At 41.3% G+C, this 24,717-nt stretch overlaps 1 pseudogene; it reads left to right on the plus strand.

Annotated features, from left to right (window-relative positions):
- The window catches only part of LOC139560015 (retinoid isomerohydrolase-like), a 58,309-nt pseudogene extending 39,162 nt beyond the window's left edge, over nt 1-19,147 (plus strand).
- The last annotated feature ends 5,570 nt before the right edge of the window (nt 19,148-24,717 follow it).

The following is a 24,717-nucleotide window of genomic DNA, read 5'->3' on the forward strand; positions in this document are numbered from 1 at the left end:
ACAGTTGTCTGTGTTTGTGTCTGTAACAAAATCATACAAACTAGAGTGAAGAATTCTGGGAATACGCAAATCAGGACAGCTAAGATCAGTCATTAAAGGGATAGTTCTGGATTTGGCAATGAGGCCCTTGATCTTTGGGTAGAGTAGTCTAATAGTAACTGAAATTTGAATAGTAAAAGTGTTTGTTTATTTAGTTGAAAGAGGAAACGTGAGAGAGCGGGGGACAATAGTTTGAGAATAAAACTGTGGGCAGAGAGTAGTCTGAATTGGGTTCTGGAGGTGTACTCCAACTCACACATTGCACTCATATGCCAGCCATGAGTGTTTCCAAACCAGTGAGGTCACATCCACCAGTAGTGCTTGAGAGCTACACTGGCTGGTTTCTCCTGTGAAGAAAGCTCACAATGGACAATATTCTCTGTGCACTCATTCACCCAGAGAGGGTGATGCCCTGCTAGGGCAGTCATTGGCTCCTGTCTCAGACCTTCCCCAAGGTGATTGGTTAAGTGACTAGCACTCTGCATGTGACCTCTACGATGAGCTTCCACCCACAGAAACAGAGACAGGGTAGATGTTGTTATATAGTGCCACAGCAGCCTCGACCTTATCTATTACGGTTTTACAACTACTTTGAAAAGTACCTTTTAAAAAGAATCATGGGCAGAGTATATATTTTACATATGATAATTTTTGTTAATCAACAATCCCACCTAGGTACAGTTGTCTGTGTTTGTGTCTGTAACAAAATCATACAAACTAGAGTGAAGAATTCTGGGAATACGCAAATCAGGACAGCTAAGATCAGTCATTAAAGGGATAGTTCTGGATTTGGCAATGAGGCCCTTGATCTTTGGGTAGAGTAGTCTAACAGTAACTGAAATTTGAATAGTAAAAGTGTTTGTTTATTTAGTTGAAAGAGGAAACGTGAGAGAGCGGGGGACAATAGTTTGAGAATAAAACTGTGGGCAGAGAGTAGTCTGAATTGGGTTCTGGAGGTGTACTCCAACTCACACATTGCACTCATATGCCAGCCATGAGTGTTTCCAAACCAGTGAGGTCACATCCACCAGTAGTGCTTGAGAGCTACACTGGCTGGTTTCTCCTGTGAAGACAGCTCACAATGGACAATATTCTCTGTGCACTCATTCACCCAGAGAGGGTGATGCCCTGCTAGGGCAGTCATTGGCTCCTGTCTCAGACCTTCCCCAAGGTGATTGGTTAAGTGACTAGCACTCTGCATGTGACCTCTACGATGAGCTTCCACCCACAGAAACAGAGACAGGGTAGATGTTGTTATATAGTGCCACAGCAGCCTCGACCTTATCTATTACGGTTTTACAACTACTTTGAAAAGTACCTTTTAAAAAGAATCATGGGCAGAGTATATATTTTACATATGAACATTTTTGTTAATCAACAATCCCACCTAGGTACAGTTGTCTGTGTTTGTGTCTGTAACAAAATCATACAAACTAGAGTGAAGAATTCTGGGAATACGCAAATCAGGACAGCTAAGATCAGTCATTAAAGGGATAGTTCTGGATTTGGCAATGAGGCCCTTGATCTTTGGGTAGAGTAGTCTAATAGTAACTGAAATTTGAATAGTAAAAGTGTTTGTTTATTTAGTTGAATCAGGAAACGTGAGAGAGCAGGGGACAGTAGTTTGAGAATAAAACTGTGGGCAGAGAGTAGTCTGAATTGGGTTCTGGAGGTGTACTCCAACTCACACATTGCACTCATATGCCAGCCATGAGTGTTTCCAAACCAGTGAGGTCACATCCACCAGTAGTGCTTGAGAGCTACAGTTGCTGGTTTCTCCTGTGAAGACAGCTCACAATGGACAATATTCTCTGTGCACTTATTCACCCAGAGAGGGTGATGCCCTGCTAGGGCAGTCATTGGCTCCTGTCTCAGACCTTCCCCAAGGTGATTGGTTAAGTGACTAGCACTCTGCATGTGACCTCTACGATGAGCTTCCACCCACAGAAACAGAGACAGGGTAGATGTTGTTATATAGTGCCACAGCAGCCTCGACCTTATCTATTACGGTTTTACAACTACTTTGAAAAGTACCTTTTAAAAAGAATCATGGGCAGAGTATATATTTTACATATGATACATTTTTGTTAATCAACAATCCCACCTAGGTACAGTTGTCTGTGTTTGTGTCTGTAACAAAATCATACAAACTAGAGTGAAGAATTCTGGGAATACGCAAATCAGGACAGCTAAGATCAGTCATTAAAGGGATAGTTCTGGATTTGGCAATGAGGCCCTTGATCTTTGGGTAGAGTAGTCTAATAGTAACTGAAATTTGAATAGTAAAAGTGTTTGTTTATTTAGTTGAAACAGGAAACGTGAGAGAGCAGGGGACAGTAGTTTGAGAATAAAACTGTGGGCAGAGAGTAGTCTGAATTGGGTTCTGGAGGTGTACTCCAACTCACACATTGCACTCATATGCCAGCCATGAGTGTTTCCAAACCAGTGAGGTCACATCCACCAGTAGTGCTTGAGAGCTACAGTTGCTGGTTTCTCCTGTGAAGACAGCTCACAATGGACAATATTCTCTGTGCACTTATTCACCCAGAGAGGGTGATGCCCTGCTAGGGCAGTCATTGGCTCCTGTCTCAGACCTTCCCCAAGGTGATTGGTTAAGTGACTAGCACTCTGCATGTGACCTCTACGATGAGCTTCCACCCACAGAAACAGAGACAGGGTAGATGTTGTTATATAGTGCCACAGCAGCCTCGACCTTATCTATTACGGTTTTACAACTACTTTGAAAAGTACCTTTTAAAAAGAATCATGGGCAGAGTATATATTTTACATATGAACATTTTTGTTAATCAACAATCCCACCTAGGTACAGTTGTCTGTGTTTGTGTCTGTAACAAAATCATACAAACTAGAGTGAAGAATTCTGGGAATACGCAAATCAGGACAGCTAAGATCAGTCATTAAAGGGATAGTTCTGGATTTGGCAATGAGGCCCTTGATCTTTGGGTAGAGTAGTCTAATAGTAACTGAAATTTGAATAGTAAAAGTGTTTGTTTATTTAGTTGAATCAGGAAACGTGAGAGAGCAGGGGACAGTAGTTTGAGAATAAAACAGTGGGCAGAGAGTAGTCTGAATTGGGTTCTGGAGGTGTACTCCAACTCACACATTGCACTCATATGCCAGCCATGAGTGTTTCCAAACCAGTGAGGTCACATCCACCAGTAGTGCTTGAGAGCTACACCGGCTGGTTTCTCCTGTGAAGAAAGCTCACAATGGACAATATTCTCTGTGCACTCACTCACCCAGAGAGGGTGATGCCCTGCTAGGGCAGTCATTGGCTCCTGTCTCAGACCTTCCCCAAGGTGATTGGTTAAGTGACTAGCACTCTGCATGTGACCTCTACGATGAGCTTCCACCCACAGAAACAGAGACGGGGTAGATGTTGTTATATAGTGCCACAGCAGCCTCGACCTTATCTATTACGGTTTTACAACTACTTTGAAAGTACCTTTTAAAAAGAATCATGGGCAGAGTATATATTTTACATATGAACATTTTTGTTAATCAACAATCCCACCTAGGTACAGTTGTCTGTGTTTGTGTCTGTAACAAAATCATACAAACTAGAGTGAAGAATTCTGGGAATACGCAAATCAGGACAGCTAAGATCAGTCATTAAAGGGATAGTTCTGGATTTGGCAATGAGGCCCTTGATCTTCGGGTAGAGTAGTCTAATAGTAACTGAAATTTGAATAGTAAAAGTGTTTGTTTATTTAGTTGAAAGAGGAAACGTGAGAGAGCGGGGGACAGTAGTTTGAGAATAAAACTGTGGGCAGAGAGTAGTCTGAATTGGGTTCTGGAGGTGTACTCCAACTCACACATTGCACTCATATGCCAGCCATGAGTGTTTCCAAACCAGTGAGGTCACATCCACCAGTAGTGCTTGAGAGCTACACTGGCTGGTTTCTCCTGTGAAGAAAGCTCACAATGGACAATATTCTCTGTGCACTCATTCACCCAGAGAGGGTGATGCCCTGCTAGGGCAGTCATTGGCTCCTGTCTCAGACCTTCCCCAAGGTGATTGGTTAAGTGACTAGCACTCTGCATGTGACCTCTACGATGAGCTTCCACCCACAGAAACAGAGACGGGGTAGATGTTGTTATATAGTGCCACAGCAGCCTCGACCTTATCTATTACGGTTTTACAACTACTTTGAAAAGTACCTTTTAAAAAGAATCATGGGCAGAGTATATATTTTACATATGATACATTTTTGTTAATCAACAATCCCACCTAGGTACAGTTGTCTGTGTTTGTGTCTGTAACAAAATCATACAAACTAGAGTGAAGAATTCTGGGAATACGCAAATCAGGACAGCTAAGATCAGTCATTAAAGGGATAGTTCTGGATTTGGCAATGAGGCCCTTGATCTTTGGGTAGAGTAGTCTAATAGTAACTGAAATTTGAATAGTAAAAGTGTTTGTTTATTTAGTTGAAAGAGGAAACGTGAGAGAGCGGGGGACAGTAGTTTGAGAATAAAACTGTGGGCAGAGAGTAGTCTGAATTGGGTTCTGGAGGTATACTCCAACTCACACATTGCACTCATATGCCAGCCATGAGTGTTTCCAAACCAGTGAGGTCACATCCACCAGTAGTGCTTGAGAGCTACACTGGCTGGTTTCTCCTGTGAAGACAGCTCACAATGGACAATATTCTCTGTGCACTCATTCACCCAGAGAGGGTGATGCCCTGCTAGGGCAGTCATTGGCTCCTGTCTCAGACCTTCCCCAAGGTGATTGGTTAAGTGACTAGCACTCTGCATGTGACCTCTACGATGAGCTTCCACCCACAGAAACAGAGACAGGGTAGATGTTGTTATATAGTGCCACAGCAGCCTCGACCTTATCTATTACGGTTTTACAACTACTTTGAAAAGTACCTTTTAAAAAGAATCATGGGCAGAGTATATATTTTACATATGATAATTTTTGTTAATCAACAATCCCACCTAGGTACAGTTGTCTGTGTTTGTGTCTGTAACAAAATCATACAAACTAGAGTGAAGAATTCTGGGAATACGCAAATCAGGACAGCTAAGATCAGTCATTAAAGGGATAGTTCTGGATTTGGCAATGAGGCCCTTGATCTTTGGGTAGAGTAGTCTAATAGTAACTGAAATTTGAATAGTAAAAGTGTTTGTTTATTTAGTTGAAAGAGGAAACGTGAGAGAGCGGGGGACAATAGTTTGAGAATAAAACTGTGGGCAGAGAGTAGTCTGAATTGGGTTCTGGAGGTGTACTCCAACTCACACATTGCACTCATATGCCAGCCATGAGTGTTTCCAAACCAGTGAGGTCACATCCACCAGTAGTGCTTGAGAGCTACACTGGCTGGTTTCTCCTGTGAAGAAAGCTCACAATGGACAATATTCTCTGTGCACTCATTCACCCAGAGAGGGTGATGCCCTGCTAGGGCAGTCATTGGCTCCTGTCTCAGACCTTCCCCAAGGTGATTGGTTAAGTGACTAGCACTCTGCATGTGACCTCTATGATGAGCTTCCACCCACAGAAACAGAGACGGGGTAGATGTTGTTATATAGTGCCACAGCAGCCTCGACCTTATCTATTACGGTTTTACAACTACTTTGAAAGTACCTTTTAAAAAGAATCATGGGCAGAGTATATATTTTACATATGAACATTTTTGTTAATCAACAATCCCACCTAGGTACAGTTGTCTGTGTTTGTGTCTGTAACAAAATCATACAAACTAGAGTGAAGAATTCTGGGAATACGCAAATCAGGACAGCTAAGATCAGTCATTAAAGGGATAGTTCTGGATTTGGCAATGAGGCCCTTGATCTTCGGGTAGAGTAGTCTAATAGTAACTGAAATTTGAATAGTAAAAGTGTTTGTTTATTTAGTTGAATCAGGAAACGTGAGAGAGAGGGGACAGTAGTTTGAGAATAAAATTGTGGGCAGAGAGTAGTCTGAATTGGGTTCTGGAGGTATACTCCAACTCACACATTGCACTCATATGCCAGCCATGAGTGTTTCCAAACCAGTGAGGTCACATCCACCAGTAGTGCTTGAGAGCTACACTGGCTGGTTTCTCCTGTGAAGACAGCTCACAATGGACAATATTCTCTGTGCACTCATTCACCCAGAGAGGGTGATGCCCTGCTAGGGCAGTCATTGGCTCCTGTCTCAGACCTTCCCCAAGGTGATTGGTTAAGTGACTAGCACTCTGCATGTGACCTCTACGATGAGCTTCCACCCACAGAAACAGAGACAGGGTAGATGTTGTTATATAGTGCCACAGCAGCCTCGACCTTATCTATTACGGTTTTACAACTACTTTGAAAAGTACCTTTTAAAAATAATCATGGGCAGAGTATATATTTTACATATGATAATTTTTGTTAATCAACAATCCCACCTAGGTACAGTTGTCTGTGTTTGTGTCTGTAACAAAATCATACAAACTAGAGTGAAGAATTCTGGGAATACGCAAATCAGGACAGCTAAGATCAGTCATTAAAGGGATAGTTCTGGATTTGGCAATGAGGCCCTTGATCTTTGGGTAGAGTAGTCTAATAGTAACTGAAATTTGAATAGTAAAAGTGTTTGTTTATTTAGTTGAAAGAGGAAACGTGAGAGAGCGGGGGACAATAGTTTGAGAATAAAACTGTGGGCAGAGAGTAGTCTGAATTGGGTTCTGGAGGTATACTCCAACTCACACATTGCACTCATATGCCAGCCATGAGTGTTTCCAAACCAGTGAGGTCACATCCACCAGTAGTGCTTGAGAGCTACACTGGCTGGTTTCTCCTGTGAAGACAGCTCACAATGGACCATATTCTCTGTGCACTCATTCACCCAGAGAGGGTGATGCCCTGCTAGGGCAGTCATTGGCTCCTGTCTCAGACCTTCCCCAAGGTGATTGGTTAAGTGACTAGCACTCTGCATGTGACCTCTACGATGAGCTTCCACCCACAGAAACAGAGACAGGGTAGATGTTGTTATATAGTGCCACAGCAGCCTCGACCTTATCTATTACGGTTTTACAACTACTTTGAAAGTACCTTTTAAAAAGAATCATGGGCAGAGTATATATTTTACATATGAACATTTTTGTTAATCAACAATCCCACCTAGGTACAGTTGTCTGTGTTTGTGTCTGTAACAAAATCATACAAACTAGAGTGAAGAATTCTGGGAATATGCAAATCAGGACAGCTAAGATCAGTCATTAAAGGGATAGTTCTGGATTTAGCAATGAGGCCCTTGATCTTTGGGTAGAGTAGTCTAATAGTAACTGAAATTTGAATAGTAAAGTGTTTGTTTATTTAGTTGAAAGAGGAAACGTGAGAGAGCGGGGGACAATAGTTTGAGAATAAAACTGTGGGCAGAGAGTAGTCTGAATTGGGTTCTGGAGGTATACTCCAACTCACACATCGCACTCATATGCCAGCCATGAGTGTTTCCAAACCAGTGAGGTCACATCCACCAGTAGTGCTTGAGAGCTACACTGGCTGGTTTCTCCTGTGAAGAAAGCTCACAATGGACCATATTCTCTGTGCACTCATTCACCCAGAGAGGGTGATGCCCTGCTAGGGCAGTCATTGGCTCCTGTCTCAGACCTTCCCCAAGGTGATTGGTTAAGTGACTAGCACTCTGCATGTGACCTCTACGATGAGCTTCCACCCACAGAAACAGTGACAGGGTAGATGTTGTTATATAGTGCCACAGCAGCCTCGACCTTATCTATTACGGTTTTACAACTACTTTGAAAAGTACCTTTTAAAAAGAATCATGGGCAGAGTATATATTTTACATATGATAATTTTTGTTAATCAACAATCCCACCTAGGTACAGTTGTCTGTGTTTGTGTCTGTAACAAAATCATACAAACTAGAGTGAAGAATTCTGGGAATATGCAAATCAGGACAGCTAAGATCAGTCATTAAAGGGATAGTTCTGGATTTGGCAATGAGGCCCTTGATCTTTGGGTAGAGTAGTCTAATAGTAACTGAAATTTGAATAGTAAAGTGTTTGTTTATTTAGTTGAAAGAGGAAACGTGAGAGAGCGGGGGACAATAGTTTGAGAATAAAACTGTGGGCAGAGAGTAGTCTGAATTGGGTTCTGGAGGTGTACTCCAACTCACACATTGCACTCATATGCCAGCCATGAGTGTTTCCAAACCAGTGAGGTCACATCCACCAGTAGTGCTTGAGAGCTACACTGGCTGGTTTCTCCTGTGAAGAAAGCTCACAATGGACAATATTCTCTGTGCACTCATTCACCCAGAGAGGGTGATGCCCTGCTAGGGCAGTCATTGGCTCCTGTCTCAGACCTTCCCCAAGGTGATTGGTTAAGTGACTAGCACTCTGCATGTGACCTCTACGATGAGCTTCCACCCACAGAAACAGAGACAGGGTAGATGTTGTTATATAGTGCCACAGCAGCCTCGACCTTATCTATTACGGTTTTACAACTACTTTGAAAAGTACCTTTTAAAAAGAATCATGGGCAGAGTATATATTTTACATATGATAATTTTTGTTAATCAACAATCCCACCTAGGTACAGTTGTCTGTGTTTGTGTCTGTAACAAAATCATACAAACTAGAGTGAAGAATTCTGGGAATACGCAAATCAGGACAGCTAAGATCAGTCATTAAAGGGATAGTTCTGGATTTGGCAATGAGGCCCTTGATCTTTGGGTAGAGTAGTCTAATAGTAACTGAAATTTGAATAGTAAAAGTGTTTGTTTATTTAGTTGAAAGAGGAAACGTGAGAGAGCGGGGGACAGTAGTTTGAGAATAAAACTGTGGGCAGAGAGTAGTCTGAATTGGGTTCTGGAGGTATACTCCAACTCACACATTGCACTCATATGCCAGCCATGAGTGTTTCCAAACCAGTGAGGTCACATCCACCAGTAGTGCTTGAGAGCTACACTGGCTGGTTTCTCCTGTGAAGACAGCTCACAATGGACAATATTCTCTGTGCACTCATTCACCCAGAGAGGGTGATGCCCTGCTTGGGCAGTCATTGGCTCCTGTCTCAGACCTTCCCCAAGGTGATTGGTTAAGTGACTAGCACTCTGCATGTGACCTCTACGATGAGCTTCCACCCACAGAAACAGTGACCGGGTAGATGTTGTTATATAGTGCCACAGCAGCCTCGACCTTATCTATTACGGTTTTACAACTACTTTGAAAAGTACCTTTTAAAAAGAATCATGGGCAGAGTATATATTTTACATATGATAATTTTTGTTAATCAACAATCCCACCTAGGTACAGTTGTCTGTGTTTGTGTCTGTAACAAAATCATACAAACTAGAGTGAAGAATTCTGGGAATATGCAAATCAGGACAGCTAAGATCAGTCATTAAAGGGATAGTTCTGGATTTGGCAATGAGGCCCTTGATCTTTGGGTAGAGTAGTCTAATAGTAACTGAAATTTGAATAGTAAAAGTGTTTGTTTATTTAGTTGAAAGAGGAAACGTGAGAGAGCGGGGGACAATAGTTTGAGAATAAAACTGTGGGCAGAGAGTAGTCTGAATTGGGTTCTGGAGGTATACTCCAACTCACACATTGCACTCATATGCCAGCCATGAGTGTTTCCAAACCAGTGAGGTCACATCCACCAGTAGTGCTTGAGAGCTACAGTTGCTGGTTTCTCCTGTGAAGACAACTCACAATGGACCAAATTCTCTGTGCACTCATTCACCCAGAGAGGGTGATGCCCTGCTAGGGCAGTCATTGGCTCCTGTCTCAGACCTTCCCCAAGGTGATTGGTTAAGTGACTAGCACTCTGCATGTGACCTCTACGATGAGCTTCCACCCACAGAAACAGTGACCGGGTAGATGTTGTTATATAGTGCCACAGCAGCCTCGACCTTATCTATTACGGTTTTACAACTACTTTGAAAAGTACCTTTTAAAAAGAATCATGGGCAGAGTATATATTTTACATATGATAATTTTTGTTAATCAACAATCCCACCTAGGTACAGTTGTCTGTGTTTGTGTCTGTAACAAAATCATACAAACTAGAGTGAAGAATTCTGGGAATACGCAAATCAGGACAGCTAAGATCAGTCATTAAAGGGATAGTTCTGGATTTGGCAATGAGGCCCTTGATCTTTGGGTAGAGTAGTCTAATAGTAACTGAAATTTGAATAGTAAAGTGTTTGTTTATTTAGTTGAAAGAGGAAACGTGAGAGAGCGGGGGACAATAGTTTGAGAATAAAACTGTGGGCAGAGAGTAGTCTGAATTGGGTTCTGGAGGTGTACTCCAACTCACACATTGCACTCATATGCCAGCCATGAGTGTTTCCAAACCAGTGAGGTCACATCCACCAGTAGTGCTTGAGAGCTACACTGGCTGGTTTCTCCTGTGAAGAAAGCTCACAATGGACAATATTCTCTGTGCACTCATTCACCCAGAGAGGGTGATGCCCTGCTAGGGCAGTCATTGGCTCCTGTCTCAGACCTTCCCCAAGGTGATTGGTTAAGTGACTAGCACTCTGCATGTGACCTCTACGATGAGCTTCCACCCACAGAAACAGAGACAGGGTAGATGTTGTTATATAGTGCCACAGCAGCCTCGACCTTATCTATTACGGTTTTACAACTACTTTGAAAAGTACCTTTTAAAAAGAATCATGGGCAGAGTATATATTTTACATATGATAATTTTTGTTAATCAACAATCCCACCTAGGTACAGTTGTCTGTGTTTGTGTCTGTAACAAAATCATACAAACTAGAGTGAAGAATTCTGGGAATACGCAAATCAGGACAGCTAAGATCAGTCATTAAAGGGATAGTTCTGGATTTGGCAATGAGGCCCTTGATCTTTGGGTAGAGTAGTCTAATAGTAACTGAAATTTGAATAGTAAAAGTGTTTGTTTATTTAGTTGAATCAGGAAACGTGAGAGAGCAGGGGACAGTAGTTTGAGAATAAAACTGTGGGCAGAGAGTAGTCTGAATTGGGTTCTGGAGGTATACTCCAACTCACACATTGCACTCATATGCCAGCCATGAGTGTTTCCAAACCAGTGAGGTCACATCCACCAGCAGTGCTTGAGAGCTACACTGGCTGGTTTCTCCTGTGAAGACAGCTCACAATGGACAATATTCTCTGTGCACTCACTCACCCAGAGAGGGTGATGCCCTGCTAGGGCAGTCATTGGCTCCTGTCTCAGACCTTCCCCAAGGTGATTGGTTAAGTGACTAGCACTCTGCATGTGACCTCTACGATGAGCTTCCACCCACAGAAACAGAGACGGGGTAGATGTTGTTATATAGTGCCACAGCAGCCTCGACCTTATCTATTACGGTTTTACAACTACTTTGAAAAGTACCTTTTAAAAAGAATCATATATTTTACATATGATCATTTTTGTTAATCAACAATCCCACCTAGGTACAGTTGTCTGTGGTTGTTTCTGGAACATAATCATACAAACTAGAGTGAAGAATTCTGGGAATATGCAAATCAGGACAGCTAAGATCAGTCATTAAAAGGATAGTTCTGGATTTGGCAATGAGGCACTTTATCTCCTTCCCCAGAGTCAGATGAATTTGTTGACATCATTTTTCTGTATCTGCGTCCAGTATGAAGGAAGTTAGAGGAAGTTTCTGGAGCCAATGCTAACTTTTGTTAGCGCAATGAGTGGAAGTCTATGGCATGGGCTTGCACTCTAATTCAATTTATGTTCATCCCATGTCATTCTAGTAAGATAGCAGCAGTGTACTATAAGAAAAGAATGTGGTAGTCGTTGTAAAATGTTAATTATACAAAATTGTTATTTTTAAACTGTTCTTTCTTTTTAAACTGTTTAATTATTGGTTAAGAATAATAAAGGATATTTTTTTCAGAACTTCTCCCATCAGAAGGAATATATATACACACCCAGAGGGGGCACAGGAGCACTTGCCCCCTCAGATTTCTCCCGTTAACGGAATCGATATGACAACAGCCAGTGAAAGTGCAGGTCGCCAAATTCAAAACAACAGAAAATCCCATAATTGAAATTCCTCAAACATACAAGTATTTCACACCATTTTAAAGATACACTTCTTGTTAATCCCACCACAGTGTCCGATTTCACATAGGCTTCACAGCGAAAGCACCACAAACGATTATGTTAGGTCAGAGCCAGAAAAACACAGCCATTTTTCCAGCCAAAGAGAGGAGTCACAAAAATCAGAAATAGAGATAGAATTAATCACTAACCTTTGATGATCTTCATCAGATGACACTCATAGGACTTCATGTTACACAATACGTGTATGTTTTGTTCGATAAAGTTCATATTTATATCAAAAAATCTCAGTATACATTGGCGCGTTATGTTCAGTAGTTCCAAAAACATCCGGTGATTTTGCAGAGAGCCACATCAATTTACAGAAATACTCATCATAAATGTTGATGAAAATACAAGTGTTATACATGGAACTTTAGATAAACTTCTCCATAATGCAACCGCTGTGTCAGATTTCAAAAAAGCTTTTCGGGAAAAAGCAAACCATGCAATAATCTGAGTACGGCGCTCAGAGCCCAAACAAGCCAAAAAGATATCTGCCATATTGTGCAGTCAACAGAAGTCAGAAATAACATTATAAATATTCACTTACCTTTGATGATCTTCATCAGAATGCACTCCCAGGAATCCCTGTTCCACAATAAATGTTTGTTTTGTTTGATAATGTCCATAATTTATGTCCAAATAGCTCCTTTTGTTAGCGCGTTTGGTAAACAAATCCAAACTCAGGAAGTGCGTTCACTAGGAGCAGACGAAATGTCAAAAAGTTCCATTACAGTCTGTAGAAACATGTCAAACGAAGTATAGAATCAATCTTTAGGATGTTTTTAACATAAATCTTCAATAATGTTCCAACCAGAGACTTCCTTTGTCTGTAGAAATGCAATGGAACAGAGCTCGCTCTCACGTGAACGAGCGTGGCCAGCTCGTGGCATTCTCGGGCAGACCTCTGACTCATTCCCCTGTCATTCGGCCCCCCTTCACAGTAGAAGCATCAAACAAGGTTCTAAAGACTGTTGACATCTAGTGGAAGCCTTAGGAAGTGCAACATGACCAATATCCCACTGTATCTTCAATAGGGAATGAGTTGAAAAATGACCAACCTCAGATTTCCCACTTCCTGGTTGGATTTTTTCTCAGGTTTTTGCCTGCCATATGAGTTCTGTTATACTCAGACATCATTCAAATAGTTTTAGAAACTTCAGAGTGTTTTCTATCCAAATATACTAATAATATGCATATATTAGCAACTGGGACTGAGTAGCAGGCAGTTTACTCTGGGCACCTTATTCATCCAAGCTACTCAATACTGCCCCGAGACATAAGAAGTTAAATATTTAAAAAATGTATTATTTCTCTGTATCACTACTGTCCACCAAGCAATTTTATGAAGTTGGCTTTCACTAGCCCAGATAGGTTCCCAATCTCCCAACCTCATAACTAGCCACCAAGAAGCCATGTCAGGCAATCAATCAAGTTAGAGTAGCTAGCTTGTCTAATTATCTTAGCTTGCATGTCTAGTGACAAGGTTGGTAGACTTTAGACAAGTAAGCAATTATTAAACGTACAAAATAAGACTCACATTTCTTTCAATCTTTTACCCATATTTTTGCAGTGATGCAGAAAAGCATATTTAGTTCGTTTTTGAAAAACTACCAGTTTTTACAGACAGCTCAGTAGGTATGCTTAGATAAACAAAAGGAAAAATAATACAGTGTCAAAATTATGCCGCATACCAATCTGCATCCCACTGCTGGCTTGCTTCTGAAGCTAAGCAGAGTTGGTCCTGGATGGGAGACCAGATGCTGATGGAAGCAGTGTTGGAGTGTCAGCAGGAGACACCCTTTCATCTGGTCCAAGAAAATATCCCAATGCCCCAGGGGGTAGGGTGCTGTCTTTCAGATGGGATGTTAAATGGGTGTCCTGACTCTCTGTGGTCACTTATCATAAGAGTAGTGTTTCTTGCATTTTGCCACCAAGTACTAAGTCATGTTTTGCAGAGGGGTCAAATACTTATTTCCCTCATTAAAATGCAAATCAATTTATAACATTTTTGACATGCGTTTTTCTGGATTTTTTTGTTGTTATCCTGTTTCTCACTGTTCAAATAAACCTACCATTAAAATTATAGACTGATAATTTCTTTGTCAGTGGGCAAACGTACAAAATCAGCAGGGGATCAAATACATTTTCCCCTCACTCACATTTAAAAAATAAATATTTATTTATTTATTTTTATTTTTAAATGGAAGATGTTTGGAACCACCAAGACTCTTCCTATAGCTGGCCGCCTGGCCAAACTGAGCAATTGGGGGAGAAGAGCCTTGGTCAGGGAGGTGACCAAGAACCTGATGGTCACTCTGACAGAGCTCTAGAGTTCCTCTGTTGAGATGGGAGAACCTTCCAGAAGGACAACCATCTCTGCAGCACTCCATCAACCAGGCCTTTTTGGTAGAGTGGCCAGAGAGAAGCCACGCCTCAGTAAAAGGCACATGACAGCCTGCTCGGAGTTTGCCAAAAGGCAGCTAAAGACTCTCAGACCATGAGAAACAAGACTCTCTGGTCAGATGAAACTAAGATTGAACTCTTTGGCCTGAATGCCAAGCGTCAAGTCTGGAAGAAACCTGGCACCATCCCTACGGGGAAGCATGGTGGTGGCAGCATCATGCTGTGAAGATGTTTTTCAGCAGCAGGGACTGGGAGACTAGTCAGGATCGAGGCAAAGATGAACGGACCAAAGTACTGCTCCAGAGCACTCAGGACCTCGGACTTGGGCTAAGGTTCACCTTCCAACAGGACAACGACACTAAACACAGCCAAGAAAACGCAGGAGTGGCTTCGGGACAAGTCTTTGAATGTCCTTGAGTGGCCAAGCCAGAGCCCGGACTTGAACATCGCTAGAGAGACCTGAAAATAGCTGTGCAGCAACGCTCCCCATCCAACCTGACAGAGCTTGAGAGGATCTTCGGAGAAGACTGGGAGAAACTCCTCAAATACAGGTGTGCCAAGCTTGTAGCATCATACCCAAGAAGACTCGAGGCTGTAATTGCTGCCAAAGGTGCTAAAGTCAACACTGACACACTGGAGACACTGAAGAAGGTCAAAATTGAGATTCCATCCCCCTGTATTACATTATTCCCAATATATTAGGAACCACAGTGTTTGCATATATTCTCTGTTCTAATTCAACTGACTCAAAAAAACAAGTGTTACCGACTGGTCCACTGATTATAGACAGAAATTGCACTTCTCAATAAGTTAAAACGCATGAATAATGTATAACATGATTCTGAATAACACATTAATAACACTATGACTTTATTTCCCCTCAGGGGGACTGCGTCAACATCAATGGAGTGACAGCCCACTGGCACGGAACAGTGTTCAACATTGGAGACTGCATGGGAAAAGGAGCGTCACTGACCTACAATGTTGTCAGAACACCGCCCACACAGAAAGCTTGGGCTTGTATACCAAGAAAATAAAAAGTGCACAATATTAATTCAGACTTCATGCACATGTTCCACCTCTTAGTCGATGTTTGAATTAAGCTACAACATGTAAGCAACTTGGCCTTGATATCTTAACATGTTCTGGATAGGAGAACTTGTAACAGTAAGGCTTGTGCACTGATTGCATCTTGTGTTCTTTCCTCAGACCTCATTGAAAAGTCTATGGCTGTGGTGCAATTCCCGAGTGCCAAGAGGTTCAAGCCCTCCTATTTGCACAGGTGGGTCATAATGACATGTCCATCATGTTTATAGTCAAACTTGAGGTCCCTGAAACAGCATAAAGTCTAACATCAACACGCCTCCTGTGTTACAGACTGCAGTGGCAGTTTGTGTAATTGGACTAAGCCATATGTCATATGGTTTCCATATCACCCTTAGTTTTGGCATGTCGTAGAACTACATTGTCTTCGTGGAGACCCCTGTGAAAATCAACCTTAAGTTCCTGGAGCATCCGAGGCGCCAACTACATGTATTGCTTTGAGTCCAATGACGTTATTGGTGTCAGGAAATAAACACTCAATATACTTTGGTTTAAAAGTGACACATTTATATACAGGAACATACAGTAACAGCATACTGTACCTAATCCTGGCACTGAGAACCAAATCATGCATGTGTGCTGTCTCAAGAGACTTCAGCATACCCCATCTGCATTTCACAGACGTGGTTCCACATCGTCAGAAAGGACATTGGAGGAGGACAAGGAGAGTATGTTGACCATAAGTTCAGGGCTGCTCCTATCAACCTGTTTCATCACATCAACACTTACGAGGAACAAGGCTTCGTCGTGGCTGACGTGTGTACATAGAAAGGGTAATGGAACAGCAAAAAATGTCTCTCATAAGCAATGGCAATGTCAGTACACTGGCAAATGTAAATGTGTATATAAAAAGTGATGACGTCATAACTGACTAGATAGTTTATGGACTGAGGGATTTCAGGGGTGGCATACATTTGAAGTGAGTTGCCTTACACGGAACCCAAACCGGCTGCGCGCGTGCGCCATAGTGCATAAATGTATTTTGTCCCCCCACACCAAACGTGATCACGACACGCAGGTTAAAATATCAAAACAAACTCTGAACCAATTATATTAATTTGGGGACAGGTCGAAAAGCATTAAACATTTATGGCAATTTAGCTAGCTAGCTAGCTTGCACTTGCTAGCTAATTGGTCCTATTTAGCTAGCTTGCTGTTGCTAGCTAATTTGTCCTGGGATATAAACATTGAGTTGTTATTTTACCTGAAATGCACAAGGTCCTCTACTCCACCAATTAATCCACACATAAAACGGTCAACCGAATCGTTTCTAGTCATCTCTCCTCCTTCTAGGGTTTTTCTTCTCTTGACTTTATATTGCGATTGGCAACTTTCATAAATTAGGTGCATTACCGGCACTGACCTCGTTTGTCTTTCAGTCACCCGCATGGGTATAACCAATGAGGAGATGGCACATTTGTAGCTGCTTCTATAAACCAATGAGGAGATGGTAGAGGCAGGACTTGCAGCACGATCTGCGTCAGAAATAGAACTGACTTCTATTTTAGCCCTTGGCAACGCAGACGCTCGTTGGTGCGCAACAATTGAATAACATGTATGTCTAAATTTATTTTGCAGTCGTGGTGTAGTCAGCCTGTTAGCAATGTCCTTTTTCAGAATAATTGATTAATGATTCCTAGCCCATGGTCTTTAAACACTGTCTGTTCAAAGGATTATACAACTCATTCTTTATTTTGTTTCCTGGTAGGTTTGAGTTTGTTTACAAGTACCTTTGGCTGGCCAACCTGCGCTTCAACTGGGAGGAGGTGAAGAAGGCAGCCATGATGACTCCTCAGCCAGAGGTCAAGAGATACGTCATCCCACTGGACATCCACAGGGTAAGTTATTTCCTGCCCTGAATGGAAATCCTGAAATGGAAGCTGAAATCCGCGAAAGGTGAAACAGCGCCACTGGTCGCCCCAAGCACGTTATTGTTTTTGTTCTGGTTTTGAAACGGAGGACATGAGCATCCAGCTTCGTGAAGAAGAAAAAAATCTTAGTATGTACTATGTTCTATTGCGCTTGCAATAATGTCCGAGGGGGGGAAATGCATTTGTTTGAAGTAACGTCTTTGTTATTGTAATATCGCAAACACCACGAATTCCGGCTTTAGAAAAAATGTATTTTTCATTTCCATATGTGTCAATTGTTTTTTACATTCAAGTGCATATGTGCATACCCTGTATTTCCCCTTCTTTTGGATAGCAACATATACTGATTATATGTTCCAGGAGGAGCAGGGAAAGAACCTGATCTGCCTGCCATACACCACGGCAACAGCGGTGATGTGTTCTGACGGGACCATCTGTCTGGAGCCTGAAGCGCTGTTCTCTGGGCCCCGCCAAGCCTTTGAGTTCCTTTAAATCAACTATTAGAAGCACGGTGGGAAGAACTACACATATGCCTACGCCTCAACCACTTCAGGGTTGAGGCGATCCCTGACAGGGTGAGTCATCTTGTTTGCCACAAATCGGTCTTCAAAATCTTCTAACTCTGAGCAGTGAATAGCAGGGGCCATAGCATGTTACCTGAGTGACCATGAGTTTCTGTCTATATATGGTTGTACATCATCAAGCTGAATGTGAAGACCAAAACATGTATGTTAGACCTTGATGAGTCTCTGTCCACTTGCGGCTGTAGATTATCAAGTTGAATGTGAAGACCAAGGAGACCTAGGTGTGGAAGGAGCTGGACTCCTACCCCTCAGAGCCTGTTTATGCAAACCCTCGATGGCATGGATGAGGATGATGGTATGTACTGTACTGTTACTGTAGTATACGGTAACAGTTACAGGTATGGTGCAGGGCAAACACATACCCAGTATCTTGTTTGTGTTAGTGTTAGGAAGAGAGTTTAAGAGACTTTAGCTATTTATCCAGGGACAAGGCATTTCAATTTAGTAGAAACATTTTCTCAGCAAAATTGATCAAAAGTGGGGTTACTGTAAAATTTGGTGGGCACTCTATTTTCAAACCTGGACTCAGGGGTAGACGTAACATAGTAAATGTAAATCTGTCTACCTCCATTTAGTATGATATGTTGTGTATTAATTTGTGGATGTCCATCATCCATTTCGTATAATATGGTATGAATTACATTTCGTATGATATGTTACGAACTGCAATGCGTACAATATGCTATGAATATATAATATGTATGATTTGTTACTAATTTCAATTTGTTGTGGCTAACGTTAGCTAGGTGGCTAACGTTACCTACCCTAGGGGTTTGGGGTTAAGGTTAAAGGGTTAAGTAATCTTCGTCTTATGTAACCATACCAAACATAACATATCATACTAATTTGAGATTCCCCGATATAATATGTTACGTCTAGTCTATGCACCCAGGCTGTTTTCTAACAACCAGTGTGGTTTTCCAATGACTCACAGGTGTCCTGTTGACCATTGTGGTGGCCCCCGGGGCCCAGAGGCCAGGGTACATGCTGATCCTCAACGCCAAGGACATGTCGGAGATCGGCAGGGCAGAGGTGGAGTGCTCTATGCCTGTCACCTTCCACGGAATGTACAAGCCATAACCTGGCAACAATACTCAGGGCACAAAGACTAGTATTCACCATTCCAAGCTATTCAAACTAACTAAGCACCAACTGTCACTCAACAATAGAACAAATAAATAAACAATGACAAACTATAGGTTACAAATAACTTACAAAAAAAGCCACGTACCTGATCATCTTACATCATGATTTGAAGTCATTTAACTTTGTGAAACCTATGATTTAGTATGGTTGAGCGTTCATTTTGGGGAAAATAGAACCTGCAGGTATCAGGGCATCAGTAGGCTTCTTACAATTATTTCTCAGCGGCACCACAATCATAACAATCTGAATACAATTACTGTGCCAGTGCTGGAAATCAATGACTTTGTTCACAGTGCCATGTCTGTTGAGTACTTCAGGGTTGCAATAATAAAAAATAGAATCAAAACACTGGCCTTTCTTTTGTATGCCAATTATTTTGGGAAAGTTGCATGGTGTAACTAATAATTTGACTATTTTATATTGTATAAAAACACCTCATCCCCTATAGATGCACGTGTAGTGCAGGTACATATATGAAAGCGCTAGTCCCAAAGGCAACAATAAAGTCCCTCTGCTCCATGTCAGTGCTCCTTCATGAAAATAAGATTTGAATACATTCTGAGACCTTGCACCCCAAAACCTTTCTAATGCTGATTGGAACTACTAGTGAAAGGGCAACAAAGACTAGCTGTTGCCATATAAAATCTGATTAGGTGTATTGTATGCATGCACGACTAAGTCGTTTTGGATAAAAGTGTCTGCTTAATGGCATATATTATTATGATTGTATTAAGTTTCAAGGAAAAGTACAAACATGTTAGCATGTTGCAACTAGAGTAATTCTTTTGACAGAGCCCATGTTTTGTTTAACGTTGCCTAATGTAATCTTGCCTACGTATCATGACATTAGCCTCGCTAGCCTAAGCTTTTCAGGTGATTGCATTGCAACATTGCTAAACTAATCACACCGATTAATTGATTAATTGGGTCAAACACCTAATCTGAGGAACAAACAGGCATGTTGCTAATCCCTTTTGTAAAAGCACAGATCATGGCCATAAAAGCCTGGCTTTGTACAAAACTGTATGGCCATGTCTCGACAGGCAGCCTAATTCTGATATTTTTTTCCACTAATTGGTCTTCATACCAATCAGATCAGCTCTGAAAAACATCTTATGTGAAAAGATCTTACGTGATTGGTCAAAAGACCAATTAGCGTAAAAAAAAAATCTGTATTGGGCTGCCTGTGGCAAGAGACTTTCAAACACCATGGCAACGATAATAACAGCTATAAAAAATAAAAAAAAAGGAGCAAGATATACTGTATGTACTGTGTTGATAGAGCTTTAAAGGGGAAATAACATTGTACTACCATCTGGTTTAACTAAAAGATACTACAGTCTCAGAACACATTCAGGGATTACCCAAGTGTGTGCTTTCCGGTTTATTTATTTTTTTACAGATTCAATATGGGGGCTGTTTGGCCTTCCAAAAACCAAGATTACATTTATTTTCAGATTCCTGAACAAAAAAAAGAAGCAAAAGATGTAAAAAAACATTTACTTTTTCCACATTGTTACATTACACCCTTATTCAAAAATGAATTAAATTGTTTTCGCCCCCTCATCAATCTACACACAATACCCCATAATAACAAGCAAAAACTGTTTCTTACATTTTGGCAAATGTATAAAAATTTTAAAACGCATCACATTTACATAAGTATTCAGACCCTTTACTCAGTACTTTGTTGAAGCACCTTTGGCAGCGATTGCAGCCTCCAGTCTTCTTGGGTATGATGCTACAACATTTCCCCCATTCTTCTCTGCAGATCCTCTCAAGCTCTGTCAGGTTGGTCAGGTCTCTCTTAAGATGTTAGATCGGGTTCATGTCCGGGCTCTGGCTGGGCCCCTCAAGGACATTCAGAGACTTATACGAAGCCACTCCTGCGTTGTCTTGGCTGTGTCCTTATGGTCGCTCTCCTGTTGTAAGGTGAACTTTGGCCTCAGTCTGAGGTCCTGAGCGCTTGGGAGCAGGTTTTCATCAAGGATCTCTGCACTTTGCTCCGTTCATCATTCGCTCGTTCCTGACTAGTCTCCCAGTCCCTGTAGCTGAAAAACATATCGACAGCATGATGTTGCCACCACCATGCTTCACCGTAGGGATGGTGCCAAGTTTCCTGCAGCAGTGTTGCTTGGCATTCAGGCCAAATAGTTCAATCTTGGTTTCATCAGACCAGAGAATATTGTTTCTCACGGTCTGAGAGTGAGAAACAATAGGTGGTTTTTGGCAAACTCCAAGCGGGCTGTCATGTGCCTTTTACTGAGAGGTGGCTTCCATCAGGCCACTCTAACCTAAAGAACTGATTGGAGGAGTGCTACAGAGATGGTTGTCCTTCTGGAAGGTTCTCCCATCTCCACAGAGGAACTCTGGAGCTTTGGCAGAGTGACCATCGGCTTCTTGGTCACCTCCCTGACCAAGGCCCTTCTCCCCCGATTGATCAGTTTGGCTGGGCGGCCAGCTCTAGGAAGAGTCTTGGTGGTTCCAAACTTCCTCTATTTAAGACTGATGGAGGCCACTGTGTTCTTGGTACCCTTCCCCACATCTGTGCCTTGACACAATCCTGTCTCGGAGCTCTACGGACAATTCCTTCGACCTCATGTCTTGGTTTTTGCTCTGACATGCACTGTCAACTGTGGGACCTTATATAGACAGGTGTGTGCCTTTCCAAATCATGTCCAATCAATTGAATTTACCACAGGTGGACTCCAATCAAGTTGTAGAAACATCTCAAGGATGATCAATGGAAAGAGGATGCACCTGAGCTCAACTTTGAGTCTCATAGCAAAGGATCTGAATACTTATTTACAGTTGAAGTTGACATACACTTAGGTTGGAGTCATTAAAACTCATTTTTCAACCACTCCACAAATTTCTTGTTAACAAACTATAGTTTTGGCAAGTCGGTTAGGACATCTACTTTGTGCATGACACAAGTCATTTTTCCAACAATTGTTTACAGACAGATTATTTCACTTATAATTCACTGTATCACAATTCCAGTGGGCCAGAAGTTTACATACACTAAGTTGACTGCCTTTAAATAGTTGGAAAATTCCAGAAAATTATGTCATGGCTTTAGAAGCTTCTGATAGGCTAATTGACATAATTTGAGTCAATTGGAGGTGTACCTGTGGATGTATTTCAAGGCTTACCTTCAAACTCAATGCATCTTCGACATCATGGGAAAATGAAAAGAAATCAGCCAAGACCGCAGAAAAAAATTGTAGACCTCCACAAGTCTGGTTCATCCTGGTTCATCCAAAGACCTGAAGGTACCACGTTCATCTGTACAAACAATAGTACGCAAGTATAAACACCATGGGACCACGCAGCCGTCATACTGCTCAGGAAGGAGACGCATTCTGTCTCCTAGAGATGAACGTACTTTGGTGTGAAAAGGACAAATCAATCCCAGAACAACAGCAAAGGACCTTGTGAAGATGCTGGAGGAAACAGGTACAAAAGTATCTATATCCACAGTAAAACGAGTCCTGTATCGACATAACCTGAAAGGCCGCTCAGCAAGGAAGAAGCCACTGCTCCAAAACCGCCATTAAAAAAGCCAGACTACGGTTTGCAACTGCACATGGGGACAAAGATCGTACTTTTTGGAGAAATGTCCTCTGGTCTGATGAAACAAAAATATAACTGTTTGGCCATAATGACCATTGTTATGTTTGGAGGAAAAAGGGAGACGCTTGCAAGCTGAAGAACACCATCCCAACCGTGAAACACGGGGGTGGCAGCATCATGTTGTGGGGGTGCTTTGCTGCAGGAGGGACTGGTGCACTTCACAAAATAGATGGCATCATGAGGTAGGAAAATTATGTGGAAATATTGAAGCAACATCTCAAGACATCAGTAAGGAAGTTAATGCTTGGTTGCAAATGGGTCTTCCAAATGGACAATGACCCCAAGCATACTTCCAAAGTTGTGGCAAAATGGCTTAAGGACAACAAAGTCAAGGTATTGGAGTGGCCATCACAAAGGCCTGACCTCAATCCTATAGAAAATTTGTGGGCAGAACTAAAAAAGCGTCTGCGACAAGGAGGCCTACAAACCTGACTCAGTTACACCAGCTCTGTCAGGAGGAATCGGCCAAAATTCACCCAACTTATTGTGGGAAGCTTGTGGAAGGCTACCTGAAACGTTTGACCCAAGTTAAACAATTTATAGGCAATGCTACCAAATACTAATTGAGTGTATGTAAACTTCTGAACCACTGGGAATGTGATGAAATAAATAAAAGCTGAAATAAATCACTCTCTCCTATTATTGACATTTCACATTCTTAAAATAAAGTGGAGATCCTAACTGACCTAAGACAGGGAATTTTTACTAGGATTAAATGTCAGGAATTGCGAAAAACTGAGTTTAAATGTATTTGGCTAAGTTGTATGTAAACTTCCGACTTCAACTGTAAATAAGGTTTTTGTTTTTATATATACATTTGCATAATGTCTAACCCTATAATGACAAAGTGAAAACAGGTTATTGTGTGTAGATTGATGGGGGATTTTTTAAATGTAATCCATTGTAGAATAATGTGGAAAAAGTTAAGTGGTCTGAATACTTTCCAAATGCACTGTAAATCTTCTCCCTCTTGCACTCTATATCTTTGGGACAGAGTTTTGCAGATGCATAGTTAAACCAGTGTAAACTCTAATGGCCAAAACTTTTATCTCCTACAAACACAATGACAAACAATACATCTAAAGGTAGGAGATACACAAACATCCAGTGGTGTAAAGTACTTAAGTAAAAATACTTTAAAGTACTACTTAAGTAGTTTTTGGGGGTATCTGTACTCTAGTATTTATATTTTTGACTACTTTTACTTCACTACATTCCTAAAGAAAATAATGTATTTTTTACTCCACGCATTTTCCCTGACACCCAAAAGTACTCGGTACATCTTGAATGCTTAGCAGGACAGGAAAATGGTCCAATGCACGCACTTCTCAAGAGAACATCCCTGGTCATCCCTACTGCCTCTGATCTGGCAGACTCAATAAGCACAAATGCTTTGTTTTGTAAATTATGTGTGAGTGTGCTCTTGTCTATCCGTAAAATTAAAAAACAAGAAAATGGTGTCGTCTGGTTTGCTTAATATAAGGAATTTGAAATGATTTATACTTTACATTTGATACTTAAGTATATTTTAGCAATTACATTCATCTTTGGTACTTAAGTATATTTAAAACCAAATACTCTAACTTTTACTCAAGTAGTATTTTACTGGGTGACTTTAACTTGAGTCATTTTCTATTAAGGTATCTTTATTTTTACTCAAGTATGAATTTGGGTACTTTTTCCACCACTGCAAACATAAATACAGAAAAGGGTATCATTATAATATAAACTAAACATTTAACGGAAATAATTCACCGCAGCAACAGTTTCAAACATGTGTATATATATATATATATATAAAAAGCGACAAACAAAAAAGGAAATCATAGTGTATGTAAAAACAGCCAGAACGTATTTTTGCGCAATGA

This window comes from Salvelinus alpinus, chromosome 30, assembly GCF_045679555.1.
Source record: "Salvelinus alpinus chromosome 30, SLU_Salpinus.1, whole genome shotgun sequence".
NCBI classification, from domain to species: Eukaryota; Metazoa; Chordata; class Actinopteri; order Salmoniformes; family Salmonidae; genus Salvelinus; species Salvelinus alpinus.